Source organism: Ascaphus truei, chromosome 3 (assembly GCF_040206685.1).
Source record: "Ascaphus truei isolate aAscTru1 chromosome 3, aAscTru1.hap1, whole genome shotgun sequence".
Lineage (NCBI taxonomy): Eukaryota > Metazoa > Chordata > Amphibia > Anura > Ascaphidae > Ascaphus > Ascaphus truei.
The window spans coordinates 361,325,753-361,344,026 of record NC_134485.1 but is presented as its reverse complement, the minus strand read 5'-3'; the positions used below and the strand labels follow the sequence as shown (position 1 = coordinate 361,344,026).

At 44.3% G+C, this 18,274-nt stretch overlaps 1 protein-coding gene across 17 annotated transcripts in view; it reads right to left on the bottom strand.

Moving 5' to 3' along the window:
* The window catches only part of SUPT20H (SPT20 homolog, SAGA complex component), a 58,873-nt gene extending 57,437 nt beyond the window's left edge, over positions 1 to 1,436 (bottom strand). For 13 of the 17 annotated variants that reach the window (XM_075592065.1, XM_075592074.1, XM_075592068.1 and 10 more), the window contains exon 1: positions 1,257 to 1,413. The gene's annotated coding sequence lies outside the window, so the exon portion shown is untranslated. Of the gene's footprint in view, positions 1 to 1,227 lie in introns of all 17 variants that reach the window. The other 4 variants (XM_075592066.1, XM_075592073.1, XM_075592072.1 and 1 more) reach the window with 3 other exon arrangements.
* Between the last annotated feature and the right edge of the window lie 16,838 nt (positions 1,437 to 18,274).

Here is an 18,274-nt window from a genome sequence, read left to right as displayed (position 1 = left end):
GACAGTAGAATTGTCATTTTATAATATTTTTACTATCGCAATGTTACAATTAATTCAGTATATTGCCTCTCTAGATACTTTCTACTGCCTTGATGTCAAAACAGCATCCCCATTATTTCTAAGCATACAGTAGGTGCAATGTGCTGCTTCTCCCATTTAAACGACTTTGGGGAAAAGATTTTAGTGATACCCATCGCATCTCCTTGGCACCTTAAAAGGGAGAATTGTAATGTATTTTTACTGGACAGTAACTAAACAATAGACAACATTACAAAATAAAAAAAAGAAGAAGAATGCACGCATTAGAGAAACCTATTATATTAACTCTTATATTTAGTGCACGAGGGCAACACATTGCTTTGCGGAACAGCACAACGGTCCCGCAAAAAAAAAAAGGGTTACTCTGATCTAAAGTAATAAACCCATGTGCCAGGGCCTGTTAAAGCACTTAGATGTAGTGTTTATGTGTGCTTTTGGTAACTTTATGGATTGTTTATGCTCCTCTGCTAAATGCTGGCAAATAATAACAACTAGAATATTAACAAAGTAAACTCTAACATTATTTCTTAACATTTCCAACAGATGAAGACAGACAGAACAGCTGCATATTTCCCCACTGGCACCCTGTGACATTCGGTGCGTTTCGGACCAGGGTGGGCACAGATCTCAACCACCACAGGAGAGCAAATATTTCAACAGCTGGACAGGTGCACTTCCCAGGACCAATATATTTGCAGCTGGGGGGATATTTGCAGCAATACTGTACAAGGCCATGATACAGTTAACCCGGTGCGTGCTGAGAGTGGGCGGCTGAACACATCAGTATGTATGAAGTGCAGAAGCCCAAACAGACCGGTTATATACTGTATGTACCATGTAACCCCCGGGAGATACCCGGCCTGCCTTTGTAATCCCCTCCCGGTGCATGTAGTTCCTTACTGGGATATTAGTTCCTTACTGGGATACATGTCTATAGATAATGGAGATTGAGAGATCCGGAGCTCGTTTATAACTAGCGAGTGATGAGCTCTGTGGGTGCTGAAGCTGTGATGTACAAAACCGCACAGTAATAATAATAAATATGAATGAGAAAAGGACATTAATCAGCTGAAAAACCAGCTGCATTAGTGCAAATCCGGGTCCTGGGAAGGATCACGCACAGGCAAGGCCGGGCCTCTTATATAGGCGCCTCCCCCCTTGAACTAAATCAGCCGGGACGGAACCTACCCGACCCGAACAGTCCAGGTCAGAATTACCGAGGCACGCGGACAGCTGCTGACCTCTTTTCCTGCTCCGCGAGGTCCCGATCTGCCGGCCATGAGCGGAACAATCGATCAGCGGCATCGGAGACTACAACTCCCGGCATACCTTGCGGCGAAGCATTCAAACACTGCGAGCTTTATTCAATGGCATTCCCTTACATTCCTCAGAACGGTATAATATTATTGTTGCGGCCAAACCCTGCCCCCGACTGGAGTCTGCGGATAGCAATCACAATGGTGGATGTGACAGGAGCCGCCTATTATGAGACAAGTTGGTGAACAAAAGAAAGTAATTTACATAACCTACAGCCTGGGTTCATAAGTATGCAGTTATAAACCTACAGCCTGGGTTCATAATTATGCAGTTATAAACCTACAGCCTGGGTTCATAATTATGCAGTTATAAACCTACAGCCTTGGCTCATAATTATGCAGTTATGAACCCAGGCTGTAGGTTTATAATCATGCAGTTATAAAGCTGCAGTGGGTCCTCCGGTTTTTTTTGAAGATTTTTATATTGTATTTAATTATTGTTGCTCTGTAAGTATGTATTTAATAAACATAGCATAATAACCATGTCTGTGAGGGGGGAGGCGGGGGTGCAGCAATAGCTAGAAGTAGGAAAATACACATCTCCCGTCCTATAGAAAGAGTAAAGGAAGATTTATTTTTTATTTATCTCTTACTGCTATTTTTAATGCGTTTTCATATACTGAGAATCCTTTGATTTCTATAGCAGGTTTTGCCCACACCCCCAGCAGTGCAACCTCTTTGTAATACTTTCCTGTTTGTGATAATTTGTTGCCAATGTTCCCAGCAGTTTGAACTGTAAACTGTAAAAATAGATAATGTTACCATAGTAATATACAGTAAGAATAGATTGTAGCTGCTGGGTTACACTGAAGGATTGATTGAAACGGAAAGGCGGCCATTATATTAGGCACACCATCAGGATTGTTACAGATTTATAACAGGAGCGCCAAACGATTGCTAGCATTGTCACATGCTTCATATATGAAAAAAAGGGGGAATGTAGTATTGTTGCTTTAAAATATTAGATGTTCTGGTTTATCTGGAATACTGTTGTATTGGAAAACACAATTAAGTAGGAAATAACTGTAGGTAGTATAAAATGCTGGTTAAAGTGGCTTTACATTTTTTCCTTAATTTGGTATGAAGCAGGGGATCTCTAGAGCTGTAAACAGGAAAGGGTGTCTACCGCTCTCCGGCAATTTGTAGGTATATGTGTAAAGAAAATAGGGTGCATACGGGAATGTGGTATAACTGGATACAAAAAGGGTCACAGGTGTGGCCCGAAAGAGTCCTATGTGCACTCACTATTATCAAAAATAATTGGCTAGGAAAGATTCAATCCTTGGGGTTTCCCCCATAGCCGTGCTTAAAATAGTTAAAATCTTTTATTAAACACATCTATCACATAATAAGCAAAATAATAAGACAACCACTATGTGGCTAAAACAGGGAAAGAAGGGGTGGGGGTGGCAGGAGGAAGGGGGGAGAAATAGTATAGGTATAGTTACCAGTGTGGTGTGGACCTAATTGTTTCAAAGTGAAGTATACCAGGAAAACGTCTCCAAAATATCAGATCGTGGAGTATGTGATTCCTACTCATGTCAGGTTAGTACATTACCCATAGGTTATTCAATTTCTAGGTAATCATTTCTGATGTAAATCATCACATGAGTGTTCAACATAATGTATTCCTCAAATACCCTTGGTATGTCTGGTATTTGTGTATCTATAAACCCCCAAAGAGTATAGTATTTGGCTACAAATGAACAGTATATTAATACTGATCGCACTGCGTTGTGCCTGCATGTAAGTATCTTACAGCTTTATAGTGTCAACAGTACTTATAGACTCGTAGCTCATGCTCCGTAATGCCCACGATATATTATCTGGGTAATCCTGACAATAAAATACTACACGATTGGGTGGTAAGGTTTAAGCTATACTGTTCAGCTCTCGGGAGACATACAACCTGGTTGTCCTGAGTGGCTAAGGACTGCAGTCTCATACCACACGTTAGCCCCGCTTCCGCGCACACTGATGACATCAGACCATCGACGTCATCACGTACCAACTAGGTACGTGGTACGTGATGACGTCGATGGTCTGATGTCATCAGTGTGCGCGGAAGCGGGGCTAACGTGTGGTATGAGACTGCAGTCCTTAGCCACTCAGGACAACCAGGTTGTATGTCTCCCGAGAGCTGTATAGCTTAAACCTTACCACCCAATCGTGTAGTATTTTATTGTCAGGATTACCCAGATAATATATTGTGGGTATTACGGAGCATGAGCTACGGGTCTATAAGTACTGTTGATACTATAAAGCTGTAAGATACTTACATGCAGGCACAATGCAATGCGATCAGTATTAATATAGTGTTCATTTGTAGCCAAATACTATACTCTTTGGGGGTTTATAGATACACAAATACCAGACATACCAAGGGTATTTGAGGAATACATTATGTTGAACACTCATGTGATGGTTTACATCAGAAGCGATTAGAAATTGAATAACCTATGGGTAATGTACTAACCTGACATGAGTAGGAATCACATACTCCACGATCTGATATTGTGGAGACGTTTTCCTGGTATACTTCACTTTGAAACAATTAGGTCCACACCACACTGGTAACTATACCTATACTATTTCTCCCCCCTTCCTCCTGCCACCCCCACCCCTTCTTTCCCTGTTTTAGCCACATAGTGGTTGTCTTATTATTTTGCTTATTATGTGATAGATGTGTTTAATAAAAGATTTTAACTATTTTAAGCATGGCTATGGGGGAAATCCCAAGGATTGAATCTTTCCTAGCCAATTATTTTTGATAATAGTGAGTGCACATAGGACTCTTTCGGGCCACACCTGTGACCCTTTTTGTATCCGATCTCTAGAGCTGAACAGAATTGATTTCAGCTCCAGGGACCCCCTGCTTCTCAAAATACATACATCAGAAGGGGCTGCCAGTAGCAGTGTCAGCTGGGTACTACATACAGTATTCCTTTGCGAAAGGATTGCAGTTGCATTTTTAGAGCAGCGCTTTACTTTATCTCCTGTATATTGCTGGCTCCCATAACTGTGTTCTGCTTGTGCCTTCTAGACGCGTGGGATCTGCACACAGATTGCATATTTACAGTAGCACTGCATTCTCATTTATCCATCTGCAGATCTCTTTACATATATATCTTATTACATTATATTCATTACAGCCTTTCCATTCCAGGTTTCCTTACCTCATTTCGCTTAGCTCCTCCAAGTGTAATTCCACTTGCCTAACAAAAAACGACCAAAAATTATGTATTTTAGTTCCATTGGCTTCCTTCAACAAATGCAATCATGCCTATTTTAAAACAACCACTTGGCTTCTATGGAGAGTAAGATTTATTTTTAAGTGGGTCTAACAATTGGATTAATTTATTTGATTGAACCAACAGGTAATTGATAATTTACAAGTTTTTGAACATCACCGGGTTCTTCATCAGGAGTAATAACAGAAGAAGGGGGTGGTACTACAGTATGTCTGTGCATGGTGTTGTTAAACACACAGAGGGGAGCTAAAGAAGGGAGGCTATGCCGCTTAGATGGGCCAAGGAGACTTACTGTACATGTAGCAATAATTACTATCTTCGGTACCAGGACAAGGCGTGAGATTACACCCAGAGGAATACTTTTTGTTAACTCAATTCGACCGCGATCCACCTAACAGAATTTATTTATATTATAGAATATTTATGGGCTTTATTTATTTAATTGCAATATCGTATGTGTCTGGCAGATCGCACACTGAATATCTCTGTGCATACATCTAGTGCATGCGCTATCTATAACGACACACCCAAAACGAAAACAACAACATGGCACAGGTTCTTTGTGTTTTTAAATATTCTTTAGGCAGTGAGCAGAGCCTATTTATTTTACCAAATGTTTTCCAACATGAATTCATTACTGTATAGAGTACCTACAGGTACTGCACAGTGCTGTATGTGTAAAGAGTTGACTGTGCTACTGCTTCATACAATTGTATGTAGAAAATTCTGGAGAGTCTATATTACATTTATTACTTTTTTTAAGCTGCAGCTAGAATCACTCCTGCAGTGTGAGGAGGAGGCCCTAATCACTTCCCACGTGAAGCCTTTCCAGAACCCTCCTCCAGCTCTTACATGAGGACATACTGGAAAGTGCCAGAACCTAGTTGTACTGCCTTTTGGATACTTTTATGGACAATACTGGCATCTTTGCATCCTTGCCTTTACCAATCCTCGGCTACACTGCAGTTATTTACGTGACCTTTACCCTCATCAGCACGAAACATTGCGGTGATTGAATTTTGTTCAGAAATAGGGATTTAAAAAAATATATTGTTATCTTTTGTAATAAACTTTTTTTTGAGGGAAGTGCTAGGAGCTTGGGGTGATCACATTTGATGGTACACAGCGCCTCCACCTGAGAGAGATCCTAACGTGTAGGCTTACCCCTCCTAGGACCCAATAGTCAGTAAACACACACAGAGTATATAACAACGTATTTACTGACATATAAACAGACAACACTATAATAATAAGGCCATGCAAGGCCGTAACCCCACATTACCTCCACAGTGTAAGCCCACCACCTTGTCCACACCCCAGTGAGGTTCCCCCAAAGTTATGAGGGTGCCCTAGGCACCTAACCAACTGGTGTCCACAAGACAGGCCCACTCCAAAGTGTGTGAGGAGTAGCGCTACCCCTGTGTGTGGCCGTTGGTGCACTTGCAGATACCTTCCTGGTATTAGGCCAGACCAGGCCAAACTGTAGTGTGGATCCGTCGGACTGCGGAATGATCCCATGACGGGATCTATCCGCTCTTTCCACGAAGGCGTCCGCCTCTGAGGTAGCTCCCATTGGAGTGTGTCCCTTTTAAGTGTCTCTTAGCAATGCCTGTGGCCTGGTCCCAGACCGCAGGCCACCAATCGCTGCGTAGCTCTATCACTGCTGTAGCAACTCTAACAGCACACTAAAGGGGGGTGTCCTTAACTGAAAGGGCCTTCCCTATATATGCGCTGGCACCTACTGTGTCGGGAAGTAGCTGGAGCCTACAGCGGAAAGCTTGTCTAGTCCCAGGGCTACTGCACCTGGGACACTACCTCTCTCCTCTGCGTCCTGCTCCCGACTGGTGTGGTCTCCCTCAGTGCGCCAAATGTATCTATAGCTGGCTGGCCATGATTCTGGCAGCCCTATTGGCTGTTTGTGCCCATGTGGTAGTAGCCCCTGCGACTGCGCGGATCCTGTTCTAAGATGGCTGCCGCTCATGGCCGTACTGCGCATGCGCGAGGCATCCCTTGCACATGCGTGTGTTTCCTTAAGATGGCGGCACCCTGTGCGGCATCCACCACGAGGCTCCGGCGACCTGCTCGCCCTGCAACCCTCCCGGAGCAGCCCCCACCTAGCCGAAGACCAAGAGGAAGGGTACCTGTTTACATACAGAACAATTATCACTCTGTCACTACTCTGCCTATGGCTCAGGGAATTACTAACATGTCTGAAGGAAATTTAGAGTAGTGACCCATTTCCCCCAGCCGACCTCATCTTACCAAAAGTGCAACTCTGAATAAGCCATTCACACTCCATCAGTATTCGAAACTAGTCAGCTGGGTCTCAGAAGTGACCAACTTTTGACACCTTAACAGAATCAAAGTCAGCTGTACTGTATATAAAGTCACAGATAAATTGTATTGTCATACTCGCAGATAGAAAATGCTGATCTTGATCAAAACTCTTCTGCTGTATATCCTTTCTCGATCTTTTGCTTCAAGGATCAATTCTGATTATACTGTACAAATGCAAGAACCTTCTTAGTGTTGTACCAGTTACAGCACTAAGGACCCTAATAAGGAGCAGGATACTTCCCAATAATGTAAAATGACTAATGACCCCTAAGAACACTTGTACAAAGAATAATGTGGGAAAAGAAAACCTGTCAGCACCCAAAACTCCAAGGGGAACACTCTAGGACCAATCTGGAAGAAGAATCAATCAAGAACCATAGCTGTTGAATTTCCCAGGAAACCCTCAAACCTAGCGCTTTCCTCTCCCTGACCCTTCACACTCCACCCAGGACTGAGCTCCAGTCTAACTGTAACTGGTGCCTTGTTCAGGGATAGCATGTGTAGTGGTGTCTCCCTGTGCCTTCCCGGTTCTATACCTAGCTGCGAGTGCTGTAGGGATATGTGGTAGGTCAGTTGACCATCAGGAGAGCGGGGAGGTGAGCGGGCAGCGTTTGGGTGTCACCGAGGCTCCGCGGCGGCTCGATAGAACAGGGCGCCGCCATGTTGTGTCTCGCACATGCGCAGTACCAATGCGCGCCGGCCGGCCCTGAGGAAGTTCGCGCAAGCGCAGTGAATAGTGCGCAAAGGCTGGCCAATAGAAGAGAGACTCTGAGCTGGGACTACAATTCCCATGAGCCTCAGCAGGGACACGTGATGCCGGAGAGCGAATAGGAGAGGAGGATTGTGATCAGGCAGGAAAGGGAAGCGTGGGGGAGAGACCACACTAGGAGTGTGCCCCGGGAAAGCCAGAGGAGAGGAGGTGTGTGTTGCAGGGGGTTAGTGACCCACCTGCATAGGCCAGAGATTTCCCTTAGGCCCCAGTGCAGACCTTGAGTAACCACCAGCTTGTGGTACTGCAGGGAACAACCATATACATAGGGACAGCATACCCTTTACTGTACTAGCAGACAGGGACACAGTATTCCTTCTGCGCTGCTGTGCGGTCAGTGGTTTGGGAGCAAGCTGCTGGATACCAGCAACTACTTGTAGGAGACTACGCTGGATCGGCGGATCCTTTGTGAAGCTCATTTACAGACTGCGGATGCGGTCGGAAGGTATTATAAATAAGTACCTGCAGGCGCTGATCCCGCCTTGGGGGAGGGTTCTTTGGGGACACTGGGTTGAGTGACCAAGGGACTGGTCCAGTACATTGGACACGGTGTGGGATACACGCGGTGGTGGGAGAAGGGGACATTGCTCCAGCTAAAGTGTGGCAAGGTCACAGGTGTCTGATTGCTAAGTACCAGCTATTCATGCATTGTGATTATATGTGTTATATATGTGATAGGTGTATGTTAGGTTTTGCATTCCCTTACTAGTAAAAGGTACAACGTTGATGCTTATTATCATTATTCTTGCCTAGGGGAATCCTACTTATTGGGGATCCTGGTAAGTGGAGGCGCTGCCAAGTACATATTGTTACCCCAGGCTCCCAGTTAGCTGAGGCCCAGATCTCGCTGAGCCAGCAGGTATATACAGCATTAGTAGTCTTTCTATATCAGCAGGGAAGAGGGCTACACATGGTATTGTCAAGTATTTTTTTTTGTTTGCTTTTTCGACAATTGTGATGCCTTGCACACCTGCGGCCAGACCTGCCACTGCTTGTGCACAGGTTCCTGAGTATGAGCAGAGACTTGACTTAATGGACAAAAAAAATGATCTTGTTTTAGAGAGGATGAACAATATGCAACTCAATGTGGCTGACCCCTGCAGTGTGCAGCATATCTTTCCAAAGTTTCCCTGGGTATTTTGAAAAGAGGGATGTCATCTACTGGTTCCCCATGGACTGCAGATCGTCACCTCCTCCTCCCCCTGCGTTTTTGCTGGGAGGCTCTGTTTGCTTCTAGCTGCTATCACTTCACCTCAGGACTTGTTTGACATGAGAACACACAAGTCTCCCCAAAGGACGTTAGTGGTTTGCTGATATTAGAGAGGCTCTGTTACAATTCCGGTATTCCTTTATCTCTGGCTGTCCATGACTATAAACTGAATGTATAGCATCTGTTAATTTCATGTACCCCACTGTAACCTTTGTTTCCACTTACCCTTCCTTATAGAATGTAAGCTCCTTGGCACAGGGCCCTCCATACCGTATGTAAAAAGGTAAATTTATGTTTGTTATGTTATTGTTTTTGTCCTCCAACCCTATTGTACAGTGCTATGGAATATGTTGGAGCGTTTTATTAATAATAATAATTCTGGCTTTTACTGTGTTTCTCGTGTGAAACAAAATAATTGCATTTAATTGTAGTTGTTCTCAAACTGACTGAAAAGTATTGTGATGCCTCCTTAAGTAGAGGCCAGTAGTTGCTTAAAAAATAAATAAATTATGATGATGATGATGAATCTGAGTGGCTAGTTCCTAAGACCTTTCCTCTTGCCCGTTACCTGCCCAGTCTACCAAATAAAATAATTTTCCCCAAAGATACTTGGAATCCAGGATGTTCTGAACCTCAGGCTTGGGGGGGGGGGGGGGTGTTTATCTTTAGCTCTGTGGTTATTTGCACGATTAGTTAAATCCAATCTGCTTCCACCTTGCTTTTCTAGTTGAATATAATGTTCATTAGCATCAGAAACATTGTGAGCGCCAAAAAATGGTACTATATTTGGAACAGTTCAAGCCTCTTCCCGGTCACTATGATCTTGTTTACCTTGTCCCAGGTCAGAAATTTACTTTTGCACATCTATTTGCACAGGGAAAAATATATTATATTATTCAGACTCAGGAGGGTCAAAATCAGTTTTCTTCCTTGATCTTGCTGAATTATATTCACGTGAATAATAAATTGTAAAAGTTCACCTTCAGTGTCTGAGCTGAAACTATGCAGATAAAAAGCTATTAGATCATCATCTAGAATATCACTATTTTCATCCTCTTCATCTTCATCAATTTGGTCTTCTAATAAACCAAAAGGTCATGAAGAACCAAGCTTACCGACTTTCAGCTTGTGCCGCTCAATGTGACTCATACACAATCTCTCATTCTGGGCATAAATTCTGCTGCAAGGGATATTAGCGCAAGGTTCTACATCAATTTGACAATCATATGGGCGAGGAGGGGGCAGGGAATTGGCTTTGCTTTGATCGAAAACGACTTTTTGTGACGTTGCTCGTCTCGAATCAGGAAGCGGACCCGTAGGGGTGAGGTAGGGATGCAGAATAACTGACCAGGACCCAGGGACAGAGTCCTGTTGGAGTATCCATAGTCGGTAAGCAGGCAAAGGTCAGGGCTGGTGGAAGCAGTGCAGAGAACAGGCAACAGGCAAAAGATCAGGGCAGGCGTAAGGCAGCGAGGTCGGGGTCATGGCCTGGGGTAAGCAACAGGGATTCCAAACAGGCGAAAGGGTAGTGCGTGACGGCAAAGATCAAATGGAGCTACAGCAAACAGAACTTTGCTCGGCGACTCCCACTGGGAATAGCAGCCTTAAGTAGCAGGCTGCCAGAAAACCCTGGCACGGATCGGGCAGAATCCATACACTTTTAAACCTTGATATTTCTCTGGTAATGAGTCATCGACAGCACTTGTACAGTTGTTTTTCTGAAATTCTATGACAAAGATAGGCAGCCTGATTCTCCATTTGTTTCTTGGGAGCTTACGCAAAACATTGATCTCTGCAAAACACGGATGACAACATCAAGGAATGTGTCACCAACTCAATGGATGGATTATGTTCCATCAACCAGAACATTCCTAGGATAATAAGGAACTATGGCGCATCAATGAGATCAAAGTGTAGGATTTCCGAATGTCCATTACTACAGGTAATTTTCAATGGAGGCGTATGCCACTTCAGAGGACCTAAAGGAAGAATTGACCCATCAACTGCTCTAACAATTTCTTCCTTTTTCTTGTGATGCCTTAGTATCTGCAACCTTTTAGCGAAGGATAAGTCAAAAAAAGTTCCCAGTAGCTCCAGAATCGATGATGACAGAAACGTCAGTAGGGTTATGGTCTTCATACTGTATAATTGCTGGAAGGCTCATATGTAACGGCTACCTGTAGTGTGTTAGCAGAAAAAAGGGTACTCTTTATTTCTTGACGCACGGAAGTTTGATTTCCTTTACTGCCGATTAAATGTTCTGGTGCAAGTTCTTGGGGTTTCTGGGACATTCCCACACACAGTGCCCTAGATTTCCAAAACATAAACATAAATCTTCCCCTTAACACCTTAGAAGGAGTCCCCAGGTTCCCCCTCTTTGCATGAGTTCAGGTGAAGGTTCCCTTATATGACCAACATTGTTTTCATGTCAGACTGAATCTAGGTGTTCATAAATTGTTTTGGACTCTTCCTTCATCTTTCTCCCTTACGTTCTGTAAAACAGTGTTCAAATTGAATAACTAGGTCCACTAACTGAGTATGTAGTGGGTTTCACAACAGCCTGGGCCAAAATATCCTCTATAAAATAGGGAAGCCCTTTCATCTTTGGGGCAAGCGGATTTTAGCACTAGACTTTTGAACTTTGTAAAATACGCCAAAATATCTTTGTGGTCCTGCCGAAGCTCCAGAGGTTGGTTGTCTACGAATTGTACAATAGCTCGTCTATCAAATATTCATTGAAATTCTGCTTTAAACTGATCTAGGTTGTATAGCATTGGGCTGTCTAAATTCACTAATGGGATAGCCCATGAGGCTGTATCCGTTCACAAATAGGATATAATAAATGTTGCCTTTGATTGGGGGTCAGGAAAGTGATAGGGCTGCTTAAAAGATGAAGTTGACACTGGGTAAAAAATATCTGATATTTCTGGGGATCCCCAAATTACCGTTCTGGCGATGCTAAAGGGATAGCATGGGGAAAGTAATGCGGATTGGTTGGTGCCTCCTTGGGAGCTTGAAGGCTATGAGGCCTCTGCAGAATACATTTTGGGGAAGCAGGGAACAGTCTCTGGCACCCTTCCAGCAGGTAGGTGTGTTACCTTGGACAACAAACTATCTAATCTAGCATTTAACCATACTACAGCTGCTCTGGAGGTGGATAATTTTCCCTGCATATCTCGCAAAGTTTCTGACATCTCCCTGAATGTCTTACAAGGTTTTGGCTAGATTAACCAGCAATATTCTTATGGCATCCAGGCAGGCCCATCCCTAAACGGTAATCAGGTGAAACGCTGCCTATGGGTGGCATGTCTCAGGGGGCAGCAAGAGGGAAAGTGTAGCAGTTTTTTTTGGTAATAGAATATACATTTCGACTCTGGGGACCCCATGCTTCCTAAGATACTTATCCCCTCAGGTTTAAAGCCCCTGGTCATATGGGCCAATAGGAAGCTGTCTATGACATCATGGCTTCCTATTGGTCATGTGATGGGACATCTTAGCAAGAGATATTGGCACCCTCTAAGAAGGTAGGTATCTCAGAAAGCAGGCGGTCCCTGGAGCCGAAATTAATGCGGTTCAGCTTCAGAGACCTCTGTTTCCCACCTAGAGGAATGTTTTGGAGGGGAGGAAACATTTGCTTGCCTAAGGGCGGCACATAACCTAGGGACAGGCCTGGTCTGTGTATCTAGGAGGGACTGATTACTTGGGCTTGTCAATCTATCAAAATGTTCAGTATGGAACCCTCAAAGAAAACATGGAAACCCACAAAAGACAAGAGAATAAGTAAAAACTAATAATGTTTAATGTTTACACTAAAGTAAAAAAAACTGGGAACAAAATGAAATCTGCAAATGGTCAGAAGCGGGGGGTAGGGAGAGGCAAGAAGTGCAATGGTTGTACAAGACAAAAACTAAAGCTGACTGACAGGTCTACAGTGCTACACTGTTGTTTATTTATGTGGGAGTATATGCAGTTGTTTTGCCATTGTTTTGCAGATCCTAAAGGTTGATCAACGTCAGCATCTTGTTTGTGTAGAAACCAAATCCAGCAAGACAGAACATCACTATTCGATAATAATGTTTGTATTCCATTCAATTGGGATATACCTGTTCCACACATGCGCACAAATTCAATGGAATGCATACCATACAGTTTACATAAAGGACACATTGGCTGCAGTGTATCGACACAGGCCAGTTTAATTAAGGCATCTATTTTGTTCTTGGTCATCTTAGGCCGCACTTATAGTGAAGGCGACGTGCTCGCGACCACTGACGTCGTCGTCGTTATAAGCGAAAGTTGTATTTGGTGGAGGTGACCTTGGCAGGCGACAGGGGGTGTGGCAAAGGCGTAGCAGTGAGTGGATCACCCACATTGGCTGAACTGCTCACATGACGCTGCCTTCACGCTTCTGTCGCTGGCCAAGACAAAAATCCTTGGCTTCAGTGATTTCGGTCGCCATGTCACTGCGCAGCGCCAATGCGGTCGTAAACTCTATCGGCACCCGCAACGGACTTCAAGTACTTGTGACGGCACTGTGCACTGTCGCCAGAACTCTAAGCACAGCCTTACAAGTGAAGCTGTACAAGAGACAGCCAGAAGAAGATGTTAGTAGAAAAGGATTGTATTATTCGAAGATTGTATTATTTTCCCAAGTGTTTGTTATTTCTCTAATTCATTTTAATAAATATTTTGTAATTTATAAAGACTGACTGCATCTATTATCTGACGTTTATGGGAATAAGGCATAGGTTACATTACATAGAACAGTACAAATCGTTCTGTTGTGTAGAAGATGCGTGCAGAGGTTTTTAGATCAGGAGATGTTTTAAGAGGGGGAAAAAATAGGATTTTATTAACCGCAACTTTTATAATATAAACTGTTTGTGATTAGCAAAAACAGTGCTATAGGAAAACAAAACAGACCTTGCTGAATTTAAATTTAAAGACACACTAACACCACCTATCACTGCTGCAAAGTACTACGGCAGCCGCTTGTCACCCGTGGCCATGGGGCTGCGGTATGCAAACAAGTTCCGTGGAATTGCACTTGGTTTCGCGTGTTCACAGGAACAGTAAGTTTTGCTACATCATCATCATAGATTGTAAGCTCCAAGCGGCAGGGACCTGTGCCTGCAAAATGTCTCTGTATAGCGCTACGTAAAACTAGCAGCGCTATACAAGAACATGCTATTATTATATTATAATTATTATCGATCACAGGAGAACGGATTGGTCAGCAACTTAGCTAATTACTTATCATTGTGTGGATTGTGTGGATTGTGATGCACATATTAAAGGGAAACAATTAATAATTTAAAAATGGCAGCTTGGACTGCTGCTTTAAGAAGTGCGTTTTAAGATTTGTCTTAAAGGTGGGGAGAGAAGGGTCTTGGGTGTGAGGGAGGTCCACAGGTTAGGGGTAGTGAGGGGAAAGCTTTAAGGTGAAGGAAACCAAAACTGATTTGCAGGGAGGAGCAGATGAGTGGAGAGCCTTGAAGGTAAGGAGGAGAACTTTGTAGGCTATCAGAAACTTGATAGGAAGCAAGGAGAGGGATTTAAGGAGGAGATAAGCAGAGACTGTTTGGGGAGAAAGTTAAATTTTTCTAGCAGCAACATTTTGGATAGATTGCAAAGGAGAAAGTTGTGAGGTCTGTTAGCAGTATGTTACAATAATCCAGCCAGGGGAAGATAATGGCATGATTAGGGTTTTAGCAGTAGCTTTATAGAGAAAAGGGCAGATGGTAGTAATATTACAGTGGAATGTAACGCCTGTATGCCCGCAGACCTGGCCAGTCCCCAGTACTGAGGTGGGAAGGGTTTTACCACACACCCACAGCAGTGAGAGCGTGCCCGGAGGGTGGTATGGCGTTGCCGGGCCTGTAGAAAGATGGTTAGTTAATACTTGCAACGCCTTGGGATTCAGAGTAAGGATAGTGATGTCCGTGTGCCAGAGTCCAGGGGTATAGGGAGCAGGATCATAATGTTCGTACGCCAGAGTCCAGGGATAACAGAAGTCAGCAAAGTCGTGTCCGTAAGCAGGGTTCAAGGGCAGTAGAGAGCAGGGTAATCCAGTACAAGCAGAGGTCAAGCCAGGGGAATCCAGGGGTAAGCAGGAGCAGGAACAGAAGCTGGAAAACACAGGAGAGCCAAGCATAGGACTGCACACACAGAGGTTACAAAGAACTATGCAGAGCAATGAGTGCGAGGACGGACAGGGGTTATAAAGGAGGGAACACCAATGGGAGAGAGAGGAGGAGCAGAGGGTGAAGTGAGAGACAGCAGGGATAGGTGAGAAGGAGAGGAGGAGGAGACAGGTGAGCTAGAGAGGGAGATAGCCTGAACAGCCTGAGAGGAGGAGCCAGGGGTAGAACCGGAGGGGAGTCTGCAGGAGGTAAGGGGACCGGAGCGGGAGCAGAGGGAGGCCGTGAGCGGGGAACACTGTAAAGGGAAACGGGAGAGTGAGAAGACGTGCGTGCCCTGCGGGGAACGCGCGCAGACGCCGGGAGAGCGTCAGGGACTGCCGCAGATGGACGGATGCGGGAGGAGGAAGGTAGAACCGAACGGGGAGGCGAGGAAGGGACATGAGGCAGGAGGGAGCGCAGCGCCAGGGACACATGGAGGGGAAGGAATCCCCTGAACCGTCACATGGAAGAAGATAAATACAGTGTCCTTTAGATTAGAACTCCCAGAGGCCATTTAAATATACCCAGTTTTTCACAATTCCTTTCTGAAACCATTTCAGGAGAATCCATTTCCTGGACGAAGCCTACCTCCCCCTGATTCTGTCCTGGTGGATAACGAAGATGAATTCATTGTGGAGAGAATTTTGGACTCCAGGTTACACAGAGGGAGACTACAGTACCTGGTCCACTGGGGAGGACTAGGGCCCAGACGAGAGGTCCAGGGAACCCAAAGACTTCATACATGCTCCACGTCTAGTCAGAGCTTTCCACCGGAGATATCCAGATAAGAAGCCAAGGAAGGATCGTCCGGAGAACACTCTTGGGAGGTGGGAGTAATGTCATGTTCTAGCCTGCAGTACCCATGCCTGTTCACTGGGACTGCTGCTGCTCTGCTGGCTCTCTCAATGTCATGTTCTGGTCTGCAGTGCCCATGCTTTTCCACCGGGACTGCTGTTGCTCTGCTAACTCTCTCAAGGAACACACCAGACCCTGAAACCTGACACCTCTGCACCAGTGCTCTACCTCTCAGCCTGCCTATATAAACTTCCCCTTCCTGTCTGTCAGTGCCTGTTCATGCTGGTTCCTCCAGCTCCTTCTAGGTTCCTGTGTTTGCTGCTGCTATTGCCCTATTCCTGTCTCCTCATTGCCGACCTCTGCTTGTGATCCTGACCACGCTATCTGCTGCCTGCCTCTGACCTCTGCCTGTGAACCCGACCATGCTCCTTGCTGTTCCTGCCACTGGGATCCACTCCAGTCGAAGATGAACCCTTGACAGTATGCATTTTCTTTCATTATGGTTTTATTACCACCCATGTCATAGAACATTCCATGATGAACCCACAAGAAACAGTTAAAAAAAAGTGTAACAGGTGTTCCCCCACCCTCTGGAAGATTTCACTGTTACCTGGTGGTGTTGTGCTGCTCACCTGCTAGGCTCATAGGATACTGAGTGTCCACCGGTGTTAGTTGGGGATGAACAGGACAGGCTTTAGGGATCTTCCCATCTCTTCACTCGGTGTTTCAACGCCTCCATTCCGATTGTCCCCTGTGGAAAACACTCACTCTCTCCCGAAGAAACTGCAGCCTCTGGCAGGAGTATAAAACAGGAACAGTTCTTTATTCTTCATACAGCATACCAACATGTACACTCTTGTCTCTTTCTCTGGTCTCTGGAATCAACCCAAAGAGCTTGAGGCCCCAACGGTCAATCCTGAGCTCCCATATCCCCTGGTGGAATATGGGGTAGATGTTCCCACTCCCCTGAAGGAGGGGATCTCTCTCTAAATTTTGATCTGCAGTCCCTTTTGTACCCAGGGGAGGGTCCTAGGTCTGAGCCCCTGATTGGTCAGCACAGAGGCCTTAGGCCCACCCCCTGTCACTCAAGGGAGTTGTTTACTGCTGCAGCAGCAAGGGCATAGCTTTAACCCTAACACTGCCTGTGCTGGTAACAGGGCTTATGTGTTAGGTAGGGAAGATTAGTAGCCAAGAGGATACATGGCTACAGAAGAAAATATCCTTATGGTGCTAATGGAAAAACAAAATAGTGCAAGATGTCTTAATATGTGATCAATTCCTAGACAAAACAATTGTACTTAGAAACATGTTTTTCCTTCTTCGGACATTTCACATCATACTCTTTGTGATAGTTTTATTATTTCAAGACTCCAGGGAAAGCAATAGGATATTATTACATTACTCAACTTGTCACTATAAAAGTACATATTAATATTCAGTTATTCACATACTGTATTAATATTCACAGACTCAATTTACAATTTTGATTTGCACTGTGTTTAATTAGTTGTGATACTTTATAACTTATTTTGCACATTAGTTATTTCTTGTTTGTTTGTATGTTTTAGCCACAAGAAACATAATGGAAATTGTTCTCTTATAAAGAAGGTTAACCTCTTGGTTGCTCTACTGCTCACCTAATCCTTGCATGGCTTTATCTTGACAGTATCCACAGCACTGTACAAATAAAACATTTTCTAAAGAATTTAACAATCACATTGGCTTTCTTAAACAAATCTTACCATGCCAAAACCAAATGTCTGGCTATTTTTATTTATTTGTAGATGAAAAACAAATTGCATTTCTCAGGGGCCTCTGAATTAGAAAATGTTTGTCAGTGAAAGGTTTTCTTTAGCCTTATCCTGCTCTGTCTGCCAATAATGACGAGAGGAGGTACTGTAGAGAGGTGGTATTTGCCTGTACAAACTCTTGTTGAACACACAGTGACATATAACAAAGGGAAGTAGTCAGAATCCATAAATAAAAGAACCTTTATGTGTTGGATTTTGTTAAAAAAGCAGTTGTGCAGATTAAACTACCTGATTGATCATGTCATGACAATTAGTACACTTTGGCCTCGGAGGGAGGTCCACATTCACTGAGCTGCAATGCTGACTGAAAAACCTTCTGCTTAGTAAAAATGGAGAGTTCAATGACTACTGTATATCATGAGAAATAGAGGTTCCCATATAATGTCACCATGTGCACAGTTCTTAGCGCCACCCTGCCCGGGTCCTTCGTGGTTCAAACACACAATTCCTGCAAGCTCTAATCCCAGCACCCACCACATCATATTATATATATAGATGTAGCCATGCCACCTTTGGCTACTAAACTGCCCTCCTGGCAGTAAGTCCTGGTACAATCAGGCTGCC